The following is a 21804-nucleotide window of genomic DNA, read 5'->3' on the forward strand; positions in this document are numbered from 1 at the left end:
TTTTATGATTATTTGCACCGAATGAAAATTAAGTAAATGATTATTATTAATTAGTTGTGTTTTCTACTGATGAAGTATGCTTAATTTAGGGCTTTTGATACTTCATGCTTTCGATTAACAATTGATGTTTTGAAAATCTAATTTAGGCAATGATTAGAATCACAATTTCTTTTGATTGGAGTTCTATTGTCTAGAATTGCATGATAAAAATTAACATTAAATCACATGAATTTTGGTGAATGGTGGAATCCTAGCCCCGGTCTCTCCATATTTTTTTACAACACTTTTTAATTGATTTTGTTATTTTTATTTATAAAAATTAAATCTAAAAAATCTGCTTTCACAAGTCTCAACGAACTTTTTACTACAACGTCATTGAAAATAACCATCAATCTCCAACTCTGATATAATCACAAAATCTCAACAACTATAACCATTCAAATCAAAATACTAAAATTGAGACAATTAGAGACTTACCCAACAATTCACGTTCTCTGAATTGTTAAATCACCAAATCATTTCCACCAAGAACCTATTCCTGTTTTAATGAAGAACATAAACCCTAGCTTATCTCTGAATTAACCTTTCTTCACTTAAGTCTTGATTCCATCTGTATTTCAACTCTAATCCACCTAATCATTCAATACCCATCTTCAATTTATCTAAATCTTCTCAATCTTTCCCAATTCGAACTCCAACACAACATGCAGAACCCTAATTCTTCAATTGATCTTCTCTAAAACAGCTTCAAAACTGCAATCAAACCTCAACCCTTCTATTCTTCATCCATCAACAACCTAATTAACTTACCTATTCCATACGAATCCAATGTTTAATTTACAAACCCTAAATCTTTAGTTCATCTTTGAAACAACTGAAAACAATACATAATTCTTCTACTTTGTTCTCAATGATGAAAACCCATCATCTAATGCTCGATTTCATCATCAAACTCTCACAAATTCAATCCTCTCCAGAAAACCCTAAATCAATTACAACAACACCACTCCTCCTTCGCTCGAGCTCAAATAACTTTTAGCTCCATCACCTTCTTCATCTGATCATCTTGAATATATGATTCCTTCAAATAGGATTCACTCTCATCTCATAAATCGACCAGAGCATAGGAACAGAGAAAGGAAAGAGGAAGAAGAAGAAGAAGAAGAAGAAGAAGAGAAGAAATAAGAATGAGAAAGAAATGAGGGATCGAGTTAATCTTCTCGGTTTGATGTTGACACGACCACACTAAAACTCCACGACACCTGTTGAAGATAAGGCCAGCCACATGATTAAGATGTGAAGTTACTATTTTGTCCTTCATAATTATCAGACGATAACTTCTTCGTCTGATATCCGAATGACACGTTCAAGTAGCCAATTTCGCATAACTTTTCGAGACCTATCTAGCGATATTGGTTTCGTATCTATTTAGTTGTTAGGTTAATACATATTGATTAACGTTCGTGTTAATTTAATCGAGTTATAACCGGTTAATTCATCTCTTGACTAGTCTAATAGCGTTGACGATCTCGAGGGTCTTTACAATATCAACCGAGAAGGTTGATAATCCATTGGAATAGGTTTGCATTCAATATACAAGAAATGGAACAACATAAGTTGCAATCATAAATAAGTTCGGCAATAAAGTTAAAATTATCAAAATAACCGAACATCTAGTTCGGTTTGTAAAGGAGTTTTGCGAACAACCGAAGTTAACGGTTGGTTTTAAATTTATTTGGTACGTAAAGTTTGGTTGGAAACTTGGTTGGGTTGAAGTTTGCGAACCAACCGAACTTCAAACACTTGGTTACTTTTAACCTGAAGTTCGGTTGAGAACTTGGTTGCATTGAAGTTTGCGAACCAACCGAACATAACTCTGTAAATCCTATGATAAGGTTTGGCTACCTGCGTGTTCCGAAAAGTAACCGAACTACGTGTTCCTTTAACTGTTCTTCACATTTTGTAACTGAACTACTTGAACCTAGCCGCGCAACAGAAAAGTTCTTTGATAAAGGAAATTTGGATGACTGCAGCCCGTGTAACAACGAAGGAACTTAGGTTTCAGAAAAATAAGTTTTTTTTGATGAAAATGCTCCTCATATCAGTAATAACTTTCAAAGAAGAAATTGTCAGATTTTTCATGAAGGTGGTTATATAATCAACGCCATGTTTGGTTTCCGGGAAGGGAATGCGATCCCTGGGAATATTATTTCAGGAATATAGCTCACTTGGAGTATGATTCCTTTACTTCTTATTTGGTTTAGTTAGGATTAGGAATATAACTTTTGTTATGACTTACTATATGTTGTACAAACATGAACAAAAAGAAAATATCAGATTTTTTTTACTGTTCCTCTTAAAAGATTACAATAAAAATATTTACATCGAAAAAAATAATGAAAATAAGAGATATATAAGTGTATAACTTATATATTTTTTGGTATTTTGTTTTGATAATTATTAGATAAAATAGGAAATATACTTTTTTTTAGCATATTATCTACAATTACAATAAAAACGTTGATATATGATACCGTGACATACATAGCATATAAAATGTGAAAATACGATATTCATGGGTTACTAAAAAAAAGAAATATGGAAAAAAAGTGGATTTCCAACCGGCGGGAATCCTAAACCCACCTTCTTGGTGGATTTCATATTCCCATATTTGGGAAACCTAAAAGTAAGGGAATCAAAAATCCTACGGTTATTACACACTCAAAACGAGGGTATGAAATCATATTCCCGGGAATAAAGTTCCATACCCATGAAACAAACACGTTAGAAATTTAGAAGATGAGGGAAAAAATATGATCGGTCAACAGGTAATTAATTTTTTTAGACTGGGCGTCAAAAAAATAAAATATAACTTCAATAGGGAATGCTTTTGGCCACCTCCATAAATTGGTTACCTTTTTTTTTTGGTGATGGATCATCTTTTGGTAATCCCGGGAATGCTGGCTTTGGATTTGTAGTAAGGGATCATATTTGTCAGGTGGTGTGCACTATGTCAGGTGGGATTGGTATTACTACCAACTACATGGCTGAAGTATATGCCATTCTTTTTGCTCTTGAATTGGCAGGGATGTTAAAGGCTCACAAGATAATAATCAAGTATGACTCTCAATCAGTCATTGAGGACATCAGGAAAGGAATAGTGCCATGGTTCATTAAAAACAGATGGTTAAATGCAATTAAAAAGTTAGAGAACATGACATATTGTCAGTGTTTCAGAGAAATAAATTTCTCTGGGAATTTGGCTAAAAGAGGAGCTGATTTAGAAGCAGGAGAAAGGGTTGTTCACATTGGAAGACCAACTTTCTTAAAGCGCATAGAAATGCCAGAAGTAGTCTATTATATATTTTGGGAATAAAGAGTCAGAAGTCCTTTCTAGTTAGTGTGTCAGATGTAGTTTCCTTTTCGTTTTTTCTCACTATTATTTTGTAATTCTGTGATACTCTTTAGTTATTCTATTAATAAAAAGTTGTGATTCAGAAGAAAAAAAAAACTATGTGATAGACGCATTTATGTGTCTATTTTTTTCTCAGTGTTCTGTATTGTTAGACTCGATTAAATACTTATTGTGTTATTTTATGTTTTTGTAGATGTTTTTGGAAAAATAAGCTCTTGCGTTGGCTCGAAAAGTGGTGTTTTACACCCCAGAATAAAGTACTAAAGGCACACAGGAAACACCCCGGAGGAGTGTTAAAAGCGCCCTAAAAATGTGCAGGAGAAACCCCAGAAAATTACTATTCACACCCAAAAATTACTATTTACACCCCATAAGGCAAGTGCTAAAAGGACCCCAAGAGTGGATAGGGGGCGACCACCTTTTTCTCCACTTCAAAACAGAAATTGGCGGGAAACATGGGTTTTAAACTGGCAGAACTCTCGATCAGATTTTGGACATGTAGCGAGGAGACTAAACCACTAGAATTGATTAGACTATCTCCATTGGGCTTAAGAAACATGATATGGGAGTCTGACCCGATTAAAATTGGCTTGATATTCGATGGGAGCTCAACATGGGACGTGTATTAACGGCGGAGGCAAAACACGAAATTTCTTGTGATTGTGTATGGCTGAGACGATATGGGAGAGTTGGAGCTAGTGTTTGGTGCGTGGAAGAGTTAAATAAGGATAATTGACAGATTTCAAACACGTGAAGAAAGAAAAGCAGCAAATTATTCTCGTGCTGCAGTTAAAAAGGAAAGAAGATATTTGGGAATAATGAGGGAAGATTCTTGTCGCTGTGGAGTATAAAAAGACTCTTGGGGTATCACTGAAGGGGTGTCGAGAGTTGGAGGAGAATAGGAGAGCCGCAGAGGAAGAAAAATCAACCAACATCATTTTCCTTTGCTGCTGCTGCTGATCGTGAAGAACACGAAGAACGGACTCCAGAAGACAGTCGTTTATCAACAGTGATAACGTCACAAGTTTGAGGGTCGCATTCAACTGCGAAACATCACTTTGCTTCTATCGTTCTTGTAACAGTGTTATGCAACATTTATAAGCGTTGCAAAATCCGGCTTTTAATAATATTTTCTCCATTTCATCATTTGTAAGCACCCTTTGAGCAATGAATACCAATTTTGAGCAAGTTTACATAATGATGAGCTAAACCCATCCTCTGGGGCGACGGAGGAAGCTATTTTGTCAATGAAAAAGTGGTAATTTTTTTTAATTATTTGTGCAATTTAATTTATGATTATTTGCCTAGAATAAAAAATGTTTTTCCAATGATTTTTATTAAGCAATTGTTATTTTAATTAATGGTATATGCTTAACTTCGAGTTCTTGATATTCCATGCTTTCAACTTACAATCGCTCTTTTATAAAATCAATTTTTGCAATAATTAGAATCACTTAGAAGGAAAAAAATTGCATAATAATAATAAAAATATCACTTTGTAATTGGTAGAAAAGTGGAATCCTTTGCCCCAGTTCCTCTCGCCCATATTGTCAATATTTGTGTATAATTTATTTATTTATTAAATCTAAAAACTCTGCGTTCACAAGTCTTAGAGTTCGAACCATATTTGCCATTTACTACAACCACAATCAAAAAAATCTTAATCACTATGCCGACATATTTCAAATTCTTCATCATCATTATACTCATCGTAATCATTATTATAATAACAAGAAAATTGTCAAACCTCATCTAAATAAGCAGTGTTACCAATTCTAACCTCGTCATCTTGATTATACAATTAATTATCCTCGTTTTCAAGGTTACTATATTGGAAATACTATGTTGGAAATTGAGATTATTTCGAGCAATTCTTTAGTTTATTTCAGCTATCCGCTTGAGAGTATCTTCTAAATAAAGTTTACTTATTGATGCAGTTCGTTCATTCATTTGTTACATAAACCTTTTTGTGTTCTCAGTTAACTGCTTGAGAGATCCTTCTAGAGGAAGAATAGGAATATAAGGATTCGTGTCCATAAGGCCGAGAGAGGGATTTCTCTCAATGAAATAAGAACTTAGGTTTGGCAAAGCTGACTCAATTGAATCCTAGAGCTGAGCTGAACTAGCTAGTCTGTGTCTAAAATAGAGCTGAACAAGTTGATCCCTAAAGCCGAATTGAGCTAGTTGTTCCAAAGATCCGAGATGAACTTGTGGTGCTTTATAAAAAAGCTGGAATGATAGAGATCCAAAGTTGAACCGATCGAATCAAGCTTTCCAACTGAAAAATACTTAACTAACTCGATCTAATAAGACATAATATATGTATATATATCACTTTTCCCCCCTTAATTTTAAATATCTTAAAACTACCATCAACAATACTATGAAAAAATAGACTGATCACTAACCTTTTCTGCTACTATAATTTAGAGATGAGATGAATTAGTCGCGCTGTAGAGCTGAACTAATGGACTTGGGTAGATCTGATAGGAAATAATATATACTCTTTCGCCTTTAATTTTAGGTATCACAAAACCACCATCAACATACCACAAAGAACCCGATTGGGGCACTTCCCCTTTCAAATTCTATAATATCATTTGCTTCTTAGTAGTAAATTTCAGGAAAAAAAAGAAAAATTTCACCCAAAAAAAATGGAAAAAAATAAAATCCCTGTTGCATTTTCTTGGAAGGCTGTTTTTAGGCATACCAAAAACTTTCAAGGCATACAAAATAGTTTTCCCCATCCTATGTGACCTTATAAGGGGTTTCTATTGGATAGTTCAATTACCTATACACCCTTGAACCTAAAATCAAAAAATAAACTATCTTAAACATCTCTTCTTCCTCCTCCAGCCAAACCACCTTCCTTTTCTCTCAGAAAATTCGATCATCGGTTAAATTGAACTATATAATGGATCGTACAAAGAAAAAAGAAAACATCAGGTGTTCTAAATCCTCTTCCAATCCATGAATTAAAGAAAAAAACCAATTGAAGATGAAGTTGTAAAAACTATAATTGAACCAGAAATTGAATCGGAAATTCAACCATTTGAAGCTCCAAATACTGAAATGAGGATAAGAAGGTATTCCCTACAAACCCAATCTTTTATTTGTTGTTTTTGATTGGATTGAATGGGTTACATTGCTTGAAACTTAGGGTTTTGACGGTTACGGTAGCGGGTTCGGCTGATAATTGAGTTGAGTTTTGAGCCGAACTGTTCTTGAAATTTCACCCTGAAAGTGTCTATGAACAGTTCGGTTAAGCCGTATATGTCAATTTTTATCCGAACCCCAAAATGTGTATTAAATAGGTCCCAGAACAGTGTCAGGTTCGGCTAATACCTTGCAAACCTTCCCGGCCGAACCAGTGAAGTGAAATTTATCCCAGGTGGTTGTCAGGTTCGGCTGACTCGATTAGATCACTTTCAAGCCGAACCTCTCTATGTAAACACTTCGAAAATATTGATTTGCAGGCTCTAGGTCCGGCTAGCTCGTGTTGCTGAGTTATCAGCCGAACCTTCTCTTTGCACACTCAAGTTTTTCGATCTTGTTTTGGCAATAACTTTTTCGTCCGATGTCGGAATGACCTCATTCTTTTTGCGTTATGTTTTTATTTTTATTCTCTTGAAGTTGAAGATAATATATCATTGATTTTAATGAGTTTAAAATGGACCTTGGTATTCTCCATCATTAGACTTCACTTTCTAATACTTTTAGTAATTTCCACTTTTTTTGTTTGGTTCATCCTATGAAAAGGCTGCACAATAGAAAACATATGTAATAAAAAGCCTAACCGCTAAATGTGTATGAATTTAAGTGTTTCATGGAAAATCAGTATCATGTTCGGCGGATGTGATTTTTTGAATATGAGCCGAACTTGGAAAAATGTATAGTTCGGTTGATACGATATTTAGAGTGAAAACCGAACCTAACTCTCAGGAATAGGTTCGTCTTGTTATTAAACTTTAATATAAGCCGAACTAGGATCTTGCAAGTAGGTTGGAAGTTGGAAAATGAAGTTTCGGCGTATAACGTTAACAAATTCAGCTAGCTGAACTGTTCATCAATTTAGTGGGTTCGGCTTATATTTTTATGCCGAACATAGCCCCCTTTCGCCGAACCATGATGAAATATACATTTTTTTTGATGATTTCAAGCTACAAAAGTAAGATTAAACATACAATAAAAGTGTACATTTGTATTAGAAGCATTGGGTTCCTCATCTATGTATTCATCATCTGGATTTGGATCATAAAAATCATCATCTTGAGTTTGAGTTTGTGTAAAATCATTTTCATAATCTAAGAAATCAGCCATTTCTGGATCACTGTTGTAGTTGATATGTATTTTCCTAGGTTTTTTAGATGAAGAATGACCTTCCTCATCCTCTATTGAATCAAGAAATTTTTTTTTCTCAAAAAGGACAGGTTTGCCATTATAAAAAGTTTTGGTTAAAGGGATTTCTGATTTTTTTATCTGACATCCTTTTTTTGTGTTTATTCAATATGCCTACAAAGATTTAGGTATGCCTAAAAAGTAAAAACAGCAATCAGATTCCAAATAGAACAGATAGCCCACCAAATGATAAACCCCAGTAACAAAGAGTCCAAAACCCAACTGCAATCCATGTACCATAACTACGGTCTATAAATCTACTCTAGTCACCCACTATAAACGGTCGTTTATAACCCTAACCCTAATTGATTCACACAGACGAGATTTCAATCTCTCTCCTCGCCTCCGCAGCAAAAACCCAAAGAGAAGAACAACTTTCTTCATACGTAATCTGCAATCATGGGTAAATCCCAGCTTCGATTTCTATTCTCCTCCTGATTTTGAATCTGTGTATTTTCTGAATCTGATAAACTGTTGGTTCCGTGATTTTCATGCAGGTAAGGTTCACGGATCTTTGGCTCGAGCTGGAAAAGGTAGCTAAACAAGACAAGGAGAAAAAGCCTAGAGGCAAAGCTCACAAGAGGATGCAATACAACAGACGTTTCCTTACTGCTGGTAACATTTCTTCTCCTTCTCTATTCTGTTGATTTTAAGTTTTTTGTTGGTGAGATTCATATATGCGAGGATATTTCTTTGTGTATACTGGTTGTTCGAAGTGATTTAGCTGTGTTTTTGTTTGAGATTTTTGTGGATTTTGGTGTTTTGGATGTTAAATTGGTTTGCTGATCTAGTAAGAAAAGATGGGTTTCAGCTGTAATGGCTGTTTGTCTGTGGATACCAAGTTTTTTTTATAGTATCTTTCTATAATAATTGGGGATTTTAAAATTGTTTGTTTATTTGAAGATTGTTACTCTGACATATCTACTAGCTTGCTCTAGATTTTGATTGTTTTGTTTTTAGTTTTTAACAATTCCATAGGAAATTCTTTAATTTTTTTCCGTTCGATACATCTAAGTTATACAGAATATGTGGATGATGAGAAAATTAAAACTAACAGTTATCCCTGTCTTAGTAGCTGGTGCTGATAATGTTAAATCTGACACATAAAATTCTGTAGAAATTATGCTCATAAACTCTGTTGTATATAGTTTGTATTTCATATGCAATCTTAGAAAACCTTGTTTTATATTGATGATAGCTATAAGCATTTTCTGAGGATCCTTGTGATAGAAAAAATTCGATGGTTTTATCTGTTTACTTAGGTGTTTTTTGTTCTGATTTTGTTAGAATGTTTCATTCAATTGGTTGAATATATGATGAAGTTTGCACTGGGCTCTGAGCAGAATTTTTGCGCTAACTGATCGATATGCGGTCTAGCAGAATTTCTATGCTAATAGATACGTTGATGAGTGAAAAAGAGTTGTGCTCAAAATCAGGACTAAGATGACTTTGACAGTACTTAATTAGGATTAAGATGACTTTGACTGTACTTAATTAGGATTAAGATAACTTTGACAGTACTTAATTAGGATTAAGATAACTCTGACAGTACTTAATTAAGATGTTCAGTATTGCTTGGTTAGAGTTTTGCATATTATGATTTTCTTTGAGAACATGTATCATCTGTGAGAATTTAAGAGTGTTCTGTAGTTTGTTTTGGAACATTCTAGTGTTAAGGTGTGCAAATGAGAATTGTTGTTTGAGATCATGTATTGTATTATCATCTAAAAACTGAAAATGCATCTCAAGGTCCAACTGCAACTCTACCATAAATGGTTGAAGAATGATATTAGATGAACGATTTGAGGACTTGGAGTATCTACTCGTTTAATATTACTTGTTTTCCAAGAGTAAAATAAATCTTATTTGATTGGAGTAGTGAGAGGATGAGACTTGGGCCAAGACTAAGTATGTTACTAGGTCGGTATACTGATAGTGGAAGGAGAGTAAGGACTAGTTATAGAACTACCAAATTACTGTGGCAAATGGTATTTTTCTTTTCTGATTAAAATTAATCCACTTGCGTTCAAGTTTTGCATCTACTAGAAATATTTTTGAAGTACCAAATTTTTCTAGTAATTTGGTAGTTAAATTCCCAAGAAATAAAATTCTAAGTTTATTGCATCTACTAGAAATATTGTCTGAACCCTCATCAAGTCACTGTATTTGATAATACATAAGTGTACTATATTAGGACTGAACCCTCATCAATTTGTCTCTAGCGTTAAGTGCAACTTCTGGCAACTGTATGATCGTCTCTAGCATTAGGCCCCATGAATACCATCTTACCAAAAGCGTTAAATGGGATACAGGTAAAAACTATTGAAAGGGCAATTTTCATGAAATAGACTTTTGTTGATTAAAGTATGCTCTCTTTTGCAAAAAAGATGTTGACCATTAATAATTTTTATTTATTGTGTTCCACTTTGAGCCACACATCTTCGTACACTCTTGAATGATTCTAATGGCCTGCTCATGTGATTATCCAACATTAGATTAATTAGTGACTGTGTATGTATTAACCTTAGAATAAACATGAAGCCATTGATACAAACATGGTAATAACTAGTCAATGAAAATGTTTGAGAGTGTATAAATGCTGATTTAGACTAGACCTCTGTTCTGTCTTTTTTGTTGTTGTTGTAAGTTTTTGGGTTCACTTTCATTTTCTTCTATTCCATACATGGAAGTTCTGCTTAAAATGAGGCGTATTCTCTTGTTGCATCCTTATGGTGTTTTCTTTTCCTAGATTAGAAAGTCCTGATTGCCAAGAGACATTTTCCTCTCTATTGGGCTTTGTTACTGGTTTGTTGTTGATTTGAGTAAGATTATGATGAAAATTGCAAGTGACGATAAGACAGACAGGGACATCAGAAATCCTATCTTTAGGATGACAAAATGTTGATCGTCTTGGGAATCTCTCTGATTCTTTTTCATCAAATAGTTATGGTTCTTTAAGGTTAAGCTTAGGATGTTTGTGCAATGGATTTGGCTTGTTTTCTGATCATGTTTTGTGTTTCTTGATGTGTGCCAATGATGGTTTTTAATATACTATTGAGTTAACTCCTGTGACCACAACTTAGAACTGAGGCACGAGTCACTGAATTTGTTATTGCACTGCTTTCTTGATATGTATTTCATTTTTTCTTTTCTTTGATTATTATTTTTGGAGTTGAATCACTAATTTGTTGTTGCCTTTTGTCTTACCAGTTGTTGGATTTGGCAAGAAGAGAGGACCCAACTCTTCAGAGAAATGAAGGAAAGAGTCTAAGGTGTAGAGAATAGCTGTTTTTTAGTTTATATGCGGATTTTGGTAAAGCTGGCAAAGTCACAGTATTTCCATTAGGCTGGTGTAAATTCACATCTTGTATTTTACATGTAGTATGTGTCACTGTTATACAGTTGCTTATACACATCTTGCTTTGAAATCAGCATACAAGTGTATTATGAATGAAATTTATAGTGGTGAAACTAGTAACTTTCCCTTGAAATATTTATTGAGATTAGACATTTCTCAGAAGCAAACTTGCTGAACATGTGAACTCTACAAGTAGTCTTTGTCCCTTATGAAGATGAAACCGTAACTAAAAGGCTTTGCTCTTGATTCTAATATTGCAGGTAGAATTTTAAATACTAATCTGCACGAATGGAAGTTTATAAAAGAATTGATAGTTTTGCTAATATGGAAACTTAGGTGCTCTGTTGTCTTTGATAATGCCTCAATTCAAATACCCCAGCTGTTAACTCAAGTGACCAAGGAGATCACTGAATGGGACTTGAATTCCATGAAAGCTAGGAGTAGAAGAATAGGCACTAGACAAAACTGTGATACCTTGGAATTAGCCAGAAAATGGATTTCATAAATTAAATTTTGATGCTGCTTCCTTTCTGAAAGATAATAAAAACATGGGTATTGGACTAATTCTGTTCTCTGATCGTGGAGGAGCGCAATCAATCTCAGGGTTAGCTCAAGATGAAGAGCAGGCGGAAGCTCTAGCAGCTTTGGAAGCAATTAGATGGGCAAAAGCTGCTGCTATTGACAAGTTACACCTAGAAGCAGTTTGCGTTAATGTACTTCATTCTAATAAGAGATTTCAGCCAAGTAGGCAGTGTTGAAATCCAACACTCATTATAACACTCGTTATTTCTAGAAATTCTAGCCCTTTTACATAGGCTATTAGCCACCTCATTAAATTCTCCATGCACAGAAGTGCATTTCCAATCTTATAAACTAACTAAATTTTTTTTACAATCTTGAATAACATTATTATTTGTCCAACGGACACAACTTACTCTGCAATTTATGGCAGAGTAGGTTATTTAAACTTTTGTAATCGTTATTTAAACTTTTGAATGAAGTCTCCTTTCTTATTAAAAAAAAAAAAAAAAAAAAAAAATACACATCTTGCTTTGGTAAATGCCTATCCAGAGCTGGTGTATATGAACTTTGGTGGTATAGACTAGGCTGCAATAGTGGTAGAGAACAAAGCTAGTAGTTACATAAGTACATACGCAGACTCTGCTTGATAGTTGAAACATATACATAAGAATCAAGTACACAGCTAAACTTATGACAAAATCAATGAAAATAAGAAAACTAAACTTACAAATGAAAGGAGAAGTCATTTTGGCAATCAGTGAAAGTGTTGACTGACAATTTAGACAGCTTGAAAGGAAATCGAAGGATGAGCAAAATCAAAATACTTCAAACTGTCTATATAGGTATAGATGCAATAAGTTCCATAAAAGGATTCATCCACTATGTCATCAGCATCACACGCACTGTCCTTGAGCTTTTGCAGCTAAAATTTGATCTACCTAGCTCTGTCATGTCATGTTGTCAATGTTAGTTCTTGTTTAGCAGTGCCAATTTGTTCCATAGTTTACTAGGAAATTTCTGGGGCATGTCCTTTGACAATGAGGTACTAAAATCTATGAAATTTATAGGGCATGTCCTTGGTCAATGAGGTACTAAAATCTATGGATAGTTTAATAAATTAAGACACTTTTTGTACACAAAAAAAGAAACCATATACCAGGGACTTCTAATCAGAAGTATGGTACTTGTACAATTCTGAGATAAGCATGTGCTCCAATGTTTCTGGCTCGGCATTGCTTCTGGGGCATTGGTTGGAGTTTGTGATGTTGATGCGATGTAGAAAAGAGAAAGTAGGTAGACCTTCGTTTATAGCTTTCCACAAGAAACTGATTTTTTGGTGGACAAGGCAAATTCCTCAAGAATTTTGTGGGAGGTAGGGGGTTGATGTGGTGTTGGGTGTCTTGTTGTTGTATTAAACACGTGTATCCTGTGGCGGTAGTGTAATTTCCTGATTTTGAGTGTGGCCATATAATGTTATCCGAGGCATGTTTAGGGGAAGGTGAATACTTATTATGTTTTGGATATCAGTAGGTGGGAGGTAATTCAGTTGTTCAGGATTCCAGTTGCGGGTGTAGGGGTCAATGAGATCATAAACTGATTGGATTGGGTAGCATTGGTCGGGGTTTAGGTTTTGGTGGTGAAGTAACCAATTTGATTGGATAAGAGTATTTAAACCATTTCCGATACAATGAAAAATAAGATTTTGTAATGTAGGTATGAGAGATGCCACCTGTCTCCATTGTGGGATGAAAGAGGACGAAATTGGAGTGTTTTCTTGGGAGAGTGGTTGATTGTGTAAATATTTCTCATTATATAATCTGGAGCAGAGGGAATTAGGTTGGTCGTGTATGTTCCATATTCTTTTCATGAATAAGTCTTTATTGTGGTGACTACTTTTCCTGATGCCAAGACCTCCTTTTGTTGTTGGTTTATTTAGTTTGGTCCATCCTATTGGGTGAAGTTTCTTAACTGTTGAGTCATGGCCCCAGAAAAAATTCCTAGCAATCTTATCTATCTGCTTGTGTATATGAGTAGGGAGTAATTGTGTTTGCATAAGGTTGTTTGAGGTAGGAATTAAGGAAGTTTTGATGAGTACTAACCTTCCTGCTTGATTCAGGCATTTGGTCATCCATCCTTGAGCTTTCCTCGCCAAACGTTGAAGTAATGGTTCGAAGATGTGACTAGAAGTTCTCCAGCTTTTAAACTGAACTCCCAGATATATTGGTGGAGTTGACGATGCTGACATGTCAAAAAATTGTTGAATATCGTCTAGCTGATTTTTTTGCAATCTTGGATGGTGAATTATTATTGATTTTTCTGCGTTGATTTCCTGACCCGCTGAAGAACTGTAGGATTGAAGAAGTCTCCTGAGGTGAGTATTGCCTCCCGGAGATGCCTTGTAGGTGATTAAGAGGTCATCCGCATACATTAGATGCAAAATAGGTGGAGATTTTTGGGATATGTTTAACCCTTTTACAAAATTTTGGGATTCCAAATTGCCTAGGTGGTTGATAAGATTTCTGCACATATAATGAAAATATAGGAAGAAAGAGGATCTCGCTGACGGATGCCTCTCGTAGGAGTGATGTATCCATGGGGGTACCATTGATGTTAATTGAATAGGTTACTGTAGTGATACAAAGCATAATATAATCTATTGGGAATCCCATTTTTGTGAATGCCTTTTTGATGAACCCCCAATCTAATCTATCGTAAGCTTTCTTAATATCTAATTTCAAGGTTGTTTTTGGATCTTTGGTAAGAGCAAAGGTTTTAATATGATGGAATAGTTCTTCAATAGTTGCTATGTTATCATGTATGGATCTGTGTGGGACGAAGGCGCTCTGATATGGACTTATGCTAAATGGAAGGAGGGGGCGTAATCGATTAACTAGGATCTTTGATACCACCTTGTAAACTACATTGCAAAGGCTGATTGGTCTGTATTGGGATGGTTTTGAAGCATGATCAATTTTTGGTATGAGGGTTACATTGGTATGATTCAGGAGTGGGTGAATGTTTAGTGTGTAAAAGAAACTGTGTACCATGACTATTAATTGATGGTGTGTGGTGTCCCAAAAAACTTTGAAAAAATTACTAGTATATCCATTAGGTCCCGATACACTTTCAGAGTTGATAGAGATTAGAGACTGTTTGATTTCCGTTGTAGTCACCTCTTCTGTTAACTTTGCGCGTTGTCTTGAGGATAGTATGGGTATGATTTGTGCGAAAATTTCTTCGTATATTGTTGTGCTTTGGGATATGAATTGATTAGTAAAATGATCGAGGATGATTCAGATTACCTGATTTTTATCACTGACCCAATTTTTTTGTGAATCTTGTAATTGTTGAATGTTATTGCAACTTAGGTGAATGATGGCTTTTGTGTGGAAGAATGTTGTATTGTTGTCTCCTGATTGAAGCCATTGGATTCTGGATCTTTTCTGCCAGTATGTCGCAGGGCACTGCAACAAATATAAGTGATGGGCTCGAAGTTGCTTTTCCTGGTTTAACCAGTAGTCTAGTTCGACACCAGTTCGTACAGCACATTGATGTTGTGCCATTTGAATTTGAGCCGTTGATTTCTTGATTAGATTTGGAAGGTGCCCAAAAGTTTCTTTGTTCCACTCCATAAGTATCTCGCCATTTCTAATTAGTTTTAGCTGGAGATCTAGAGTCGGTTCCGAGTCATTTTGATGATTCTATGCTGTTTCCACTATCTGCTTGAGTTGTGGATGATTTAACAAGAGATGCTCGAACTTGTAGGTTTTGTGCCCGTACCAATCAATTACTTTGGTATGTAAAAGAATTGGACCATGATCAGAAGTTATTCTTGGAAGATGGATAACACCTGCATGTGGATTGGCCGTACGCCAATGTGGGGTAGCGATGGCTCGATCTAATATTTCCATGATATTGTCTTGTCCTTGTTGATTGTTTGTCTAGGTGTATGGATCTCCCCAAAATCCTAAATCTATAAAGCCTATTTGATCCATTATTTTGAGAAAAGGCTGAGTCTGAGCATATGTAACTTGTGATCCCTTTTTTTTTTCCTTTCTGATTGATTCATCACCTCGTTGAAGTCACCTAATAATACCGATGACTCTGCATTGCTGATAGAGGGGAAGAGAATGGGGAAATCGTGCCAAAAATCGTGTCTTGCTTCTGGTTGTGGCGGGCCATAGATACCGGTACACAACGCGCCGGGGGAGATATAATGGCATAAATGTAGCTTTGTGATTTAAGAAGGACTCGAACATTTAGATTGTTCTTCCACATAAGGCAAAGTCCTCCCCTTCTTCCAATCTTTGGAACGAAGGTATGGTTTTGGAATTGAAGGGTTTGGGAAAGTTGATACATGTGGATTGCATCGGCTAGAGTTTCCGATAGGAAAAGAATATATGGTTTATGTAGGGATATCAATCCTTTTAGGTGTTCTATGGTTGGTGGGTTATTAATTCCTCTACAATTACAAGGTAGGATGCTCATTTTGAAGGTCTGATATACGATGAGAGAGTCAAAGTTTACAAGGCTTCAAAAAGATATTGAAGGGTATGCAAATAGAGTTAGGAGTGGGTTTATAAATTTAAGTTTAGAGTTGGGTTTGAAAAAGGGGTTAAGAATGGAGATTGTGAATGATTTCCAGGCTAGAAAAAGCTTGTTTTGTTGTTCTTGAGGTTTTAACCCAAAGACTAAAAAGAAACCAAGGAAACTTAAACCAAAGAAAATCGACAAAAAAGTAACTTAGAAGATGTGCTTTATATCACAACACTTACATGAAATATCTTTTGAAATACAATTATAACCCAGAAGGTTTGCTTTATAATGAAGTACTTTCAAAATTGCATAAAATATACAACTTAGAAGGTGTGCTTAATACAAGACACCACTTACAAGAAAATTACAAGCGAACCAACCTCGAAAATTAAACCAGCATATTACAGAGTACAAAGAACTATTATACTTGAACAAACTGTTATAATTGATATCGAGCAAAAACTTCAACCTTAAATAACAGGGGAGTTAGTCGAGATAATATAACAGAAAATGGAAGAGGATATAAAATAGAAGTTTAAGGAGACTTACCTGGGGGATTATTTCGATCAGAGGAGCTTATGGCTGGGAATTGAGGGTGAAATCTTCATTTGGACACATATTCGGCAGAAAGAGAAGACAACTCAAAAAGCAAAGCAAAAGATTATAATAGTTTTTAACTTTAAATCTAAACTAGAACTAGAAGTCACACCATATAAAACAGAAAAATACTCAAGATTTTACTAAGATTAGAAACAGGTCCAAGAAAAGGTTGTCCTCCTATTTCAGGAAATCCTGAAAGAAGATACACAAGAGAAACCAAAAAGAATAACCAAAAGGAGAAAAAAGAAAAGGAACAACATAAACTCAAACCATCTTCAGAACATGCATCTAGTGTACACTTTACTAAAAAACATACTATCTCAAACTTTCTTCGAAACTATCTCTTAGAAATAAACTGTCATGAAAAGAAAGGATCCAAGAGGAAAGGGTAGGTAGCAAACTCAATACCAGTGGCAGAGACCTATATAAAGGAACATGAGTAAAAGTAAATAAATTGCATGCGAGGATTATCAGTAAACAATGCTACAAACACATATGAATCGACTACTCAACTAGCAAATTTCTTTTACGAACAAAGACACAAAGCAGCAGAAAGCTTTTGCGCAAGAGTAAGACATCAGTCAGCCGGAAACACCATCCAACATACAAGAGGCAGACTACACTGATATAAGAAAAAGAGGCACTAGCCATAAAACCAACATGAATAACACACACAATAAGAATTAGCATAAGGACTGAAAAGATTGTTTTCATTTTCCTTCAAAAACTATAAACCCATTTTAAGAAAATCAGCATAACGACTATTAATAAGGTTTTCAATTTCCTTCAAAACTAAGAACCCATTTTAAGAGATTTTGCTTTAAAACACCTTTTAATCCCAAAATAAACACCATAATTATTGAAATCTCATAACATACTTTTTAATTTCCCCACTAAATCAAAGCAAAACAATTTGGACACCCTGTTTAGAACATCATTCACCACCAACAACAGAGTTCAATTCAAATAATCAAGTAGACAACAAAATATTAATATGTGAACAAGTTCTACTAACAACCCCGGCAAGTCGAGAAAAAGAAAAAATTCAAGAGGAAGACAGCAACATGGATCAAATAAACCGAAAACCAATTAAAAATCATAACCTAATACCCTAGAAGAGCAATACGAAAATCAGCAAGACGAACTAAGAAATAAAACGAACATGATAAACTTCAAAACAGAGAACTTTACCTAATCAACAAAAATTGAGCTTTACTCTATCAAGAAATCAGATGCAAACAATGCTAAGGAGGAATAGGAAACCTAAATACCTTTCAAAATATTGTTCCATTGATCAGTTCCTCACATCCACAACTCCCATCTCTTAATCTATCTTTCAGCCCCTAAGAGTCCTAAGGATTACTCTTGATTGGAATTAGTGATAGACGCATTTATGTGTCTAATTTATCTCAATTATATATATCGTTAGTGCTCGATATTGTACTTATTTGGATATTTTATTTATTTGTAGGTGTTTTTAGAAGAATAAAGTTTTGCGGCGAAATTGGCTGAAAATGCGGCGTTTGGACCTCCGTTGATAGAGTACCGGAAGCGCCCCAGAAGTGTACCGGAAGTACCCCAGAAATACCCCGGAGGAACCCCGAAAAAAGTGCGGAAAATGCCCCAGAGGACACTTGCTATACGGACCCTTGATTTTGGATAAGGGGTAACCTAATTACTAATGGGTGACCCATTTCCAGGCATCTGGTAAAGGGAGACCAGCCACAGATAAGGGGAGGTCAACTTCTCAAATTCAAAAGAAAATTTTGGCGGGAAAATTTTCTTTCACCAGACAGATTTAGGGTTGGATTTTCGGACGAGTTTTAATGAGATTCAATCACTGATTCTCATGGGCTGGACGTGATATGGATATACAATTCTAGTATGGATGATTTCATGGGATTAATTGGGCTAGAATGGTCGGGAGAAGTGAATCAAAGTTCAACAGTATACGTACTCTTTCGGTTTATTTTCAAAGATTTTGTGAAGAATTTTGGGAGAGTTTTACGCTGGATAAAGATGTACCTAGTCTTGTTCAAGTCTTAAGAGAATTTTGGAGCGTAATAACTGGCCATCGGACGCGTACAAAGCAACAGAAAAGAGATTATTCTCTCAACTCGAGAAAAAAAAAAGAGAAATACTCTCGTATTTAGTCGAGATTTATGGATCTGTTGGGCTATATAAGTGTTGGTTTACATCAAAGAAAGGTTAGAAACCCGGAGGAGAGAATTAGGAGAGAGTTCAGAGCCGAAACGAAGAACAGAAATCATACCTGCTGCTGTTGCTGCTGCTCGAGGAGGAAGACGAAGAAGGAAGAACGGACTCGCAGAGTCAGTCGTTTTTCCACAGTGCTTACAGCGAAATCAAACTGTCGTTTATCTACATCATATCATTATTATCGTTTATAAACAGCATCATCTGTTTTGTAACAGCGACGCTGTAACACTTCTACAGCGTTGCGAATTTCTGTTTCATCATATTTCTTCAATAAAAACACCTATTCAGCCATGAGTGATTATTTTGTGTGTGTTTTTACCATGAAGAGCTAAACCCATTAGCCAAGGCGACGGAGGAAGCCATTGTTCCACATTAATTGGTATAATTCTAATTTTATTATTTATTTGCAATATTATTATTTGATTATTTGCATGGGATTGAATTGAAATATTAGTTCTTATTGAATAGTTGTGAATTAATTTGATGAAGCATGGTGGGTTTTAAATACTTTTGATGTTTTATACTCTTTGATTACAACTATTACTTCAAGAATATACTTGAGGCAAATATTAGAATTATTTTTAAAGATAAAATTGCATGAATATTATTTAGAGTTTACTATTTATTTGGTCAATGGTGGAATCCTAGTCTTGGTATTTTTCTCCAAAACTTTGAATTATTTTATTTAGTTGCCTGTTTAATTTAAATCTATAAAAATTGTTTTCTTCACAAGTCTGATACGAATCCGTTTTACCACTCAACTACAATCACTATTTGATAAACCATCAAATTTTTGGCGCCGCCGACGCGGACCTGTGTTTAGTTAGCATTTTTTTTAGATTTTTTTTTTTATTATTTTGTTCTTCTTTACGTTTTTGGTTTTTTTTGTTTCCTTGCAGATTTTTGAAGATTGGAGCGAAAGACAATTTTGCCAAAGCTTGTGGTGATTTACTTAAAGTTTGGGAGCGAAAAGCAAAGCTAAAGGAGCGAAAGAAGAAGATTTTCTTTATTTTGTAAAAGAGAGAAAAAAAAAGAGTGACATTTTTATTTTTGTAATTTTTTTTTTTAGACTTTCTTTTCTTTTGTATTTTTTTTTATGGACTTTGGACATTAATTTTGGGACATTTTTATTTTTTTTTTAAACCCTACGGAAGGGTACCCTTAAATATAAACTGTTTGCAGGGAAGGACGACGATTACGATATCGTCTCGGCCCCTCGGGTTCGCACACGCATAGGAGTCGTGGCCCGAGTCGACTTCAGCGGTTCTTCGCCCGTCTGGTACGGGAGGTAAAATTCTAAACACCCGCGAATCTCCTGCAAGCGGGTTACTGGACTCCTTAAGGTGAATATATGCTGAGGACTTGAATATGGACTGTTTTTAAATTCCTAGTAAAGGGCAAGGACTGGACCATATAAGATAAGGGTTCGGATTTCATCACCGCTCCCTTCTTGCCCGCCTTAGGAAAACGAAACCTAAAGCGAACCTAAGCCTAAAATTTGGACTAGAAAGAGACCTATAGGGTATCGAGCTTAACAGGACAATCATTCGAAAAATATTGGTTACTCTTTTAAGCACACCTCGAAGTTCTTGACGGTTTCTGCGAGTTGAATGCGTGACTGCGCCGCATTGGATCGGTGAGGTTTTGGGTATCAAAGCTCCACTGAGCTTCCCTCGCCTCGATTCAACTTGCTTAACTCGGATTGATTCCAGAGGGGTTGCTCAAATTGTAACGAATTCCCTTTCGAAGGATTAGAAGCTGGTCTAGAAACAATCTAAGTGGAGCCATCATGCTTGTTGTTTGCTAGAAATCTTTAGGTTTGCTGTGGTAAAGTCGAGTCAGCCTGCTGTGTGTTTGCTAGAACCTTCCTGTTAGGATTTTTATTTCTTTTTGAATTCTTTTTAGTGTATGCCCGATTTTGTTTAGGGCTTGGAAAAGAGATACTCTAGGTCGATTGATTAGCGAAAAACCTAGTAGTTCTTCTGATTAGCAGGGAGCTCGAAGACTCTTCTTTGGAGAGCCCTGTTTTTGGAAACTTCAGTTTTGAGAATCTGTCTCTTTGTGAAAGTACCCCTAGTACTTCTGTTGTGCCACGATGGCAACTTGAAAGATTACATGTTCCCAACTAGGACCAACCGAGCTTCATGCATTAAATTGCCAGCCACTACGGCTAATTTCGAGATAAAACCTAGTATTCTTCAAATGATCCCTATATTCTTAGGAAAAGATGATGAGAACCCTTATTTTCATATTAGGGACTTTGAGGAAATCTGTGGGACAATTAGGATAAAGGACCTTACCGATGAAGTCTTGAAACTTAAGATGTTTCCCTTTTCTTTGAGAGACAAAGCCAAGACCTGGCTGAACAACTTACCGTCTGAATCCATAGAAACATGGCAGGAACTTATCGCTGCCTTCTATATGAAATTCTACCCTAAGCATAAAACTGCAGCTGTTAGGCAGAAAATTAGTGCTAGTGTGCAACAAGAGGGAGAGTCTCTTTATAGGTTTTTAGAGCGATTCAATGATCTCCTATCTCAGTGTCCTCACCATGGATTTGATAATATGAAACTTGTACAGATTATTTATGATGGTTTAGACTATTCCACCAAAGCCATGGTTGAGTCTATGTGCGCTGGTGAGTTCACTAGTAAAAATGCTGATGATGCTTTTACCTTCTTAGGAGCTATCGCTGAAAAATCCCAACAGTGGGAATCTTGTGTTGAACCCCCTAAAAGACTCTTGGTCAATAGAAGTA

The 21804-nt window shown here is 35.4% G+C and overlaps 2 non-coding genes across 2 annotated transcripts; both read left to right on the forward strand.

Moving 5' to 3' along the window:
• The first annotated feature begins 8837 nt into the window (after nt 1-8837).
• On the forward strand, nt 8838-8920 carry LOC113319824. Its single transcript, XR_003345806.1, has one exon. It is a non-coding gene; the product is annotated as a small nucleolar RNA R38 (small nucleolar RNA).
• Nucleotides 8921-10652: 1732 nt separating this feature from the next.
• LOC113319854 lies at nt 10653-10745 on the forward strand. Its single transcript, XR_003345833.1, has one exon. It is a non-coding gene; the product is annotated as a small nucleolar RNA R44/J54/Z268 family (small nucleolar RNA).
• Nucleotides 10746-21804: the final 11059 nt, after the last annotated feature.

Source organism: Papaver somniferum, chromosome 10, assembly GCF_003573695.1.
Source record: "Papaver somniferum cultivar HN1 chromosome 10, ASM357369v1, whole genome shotgun sequence".
Lineage (NCBI taxonomy): Eukaryota > Viridiplantae > Streptophyta > Magnoliopsida > Ranunculales > Papaveraceae > Papaver > Papaver somniferum.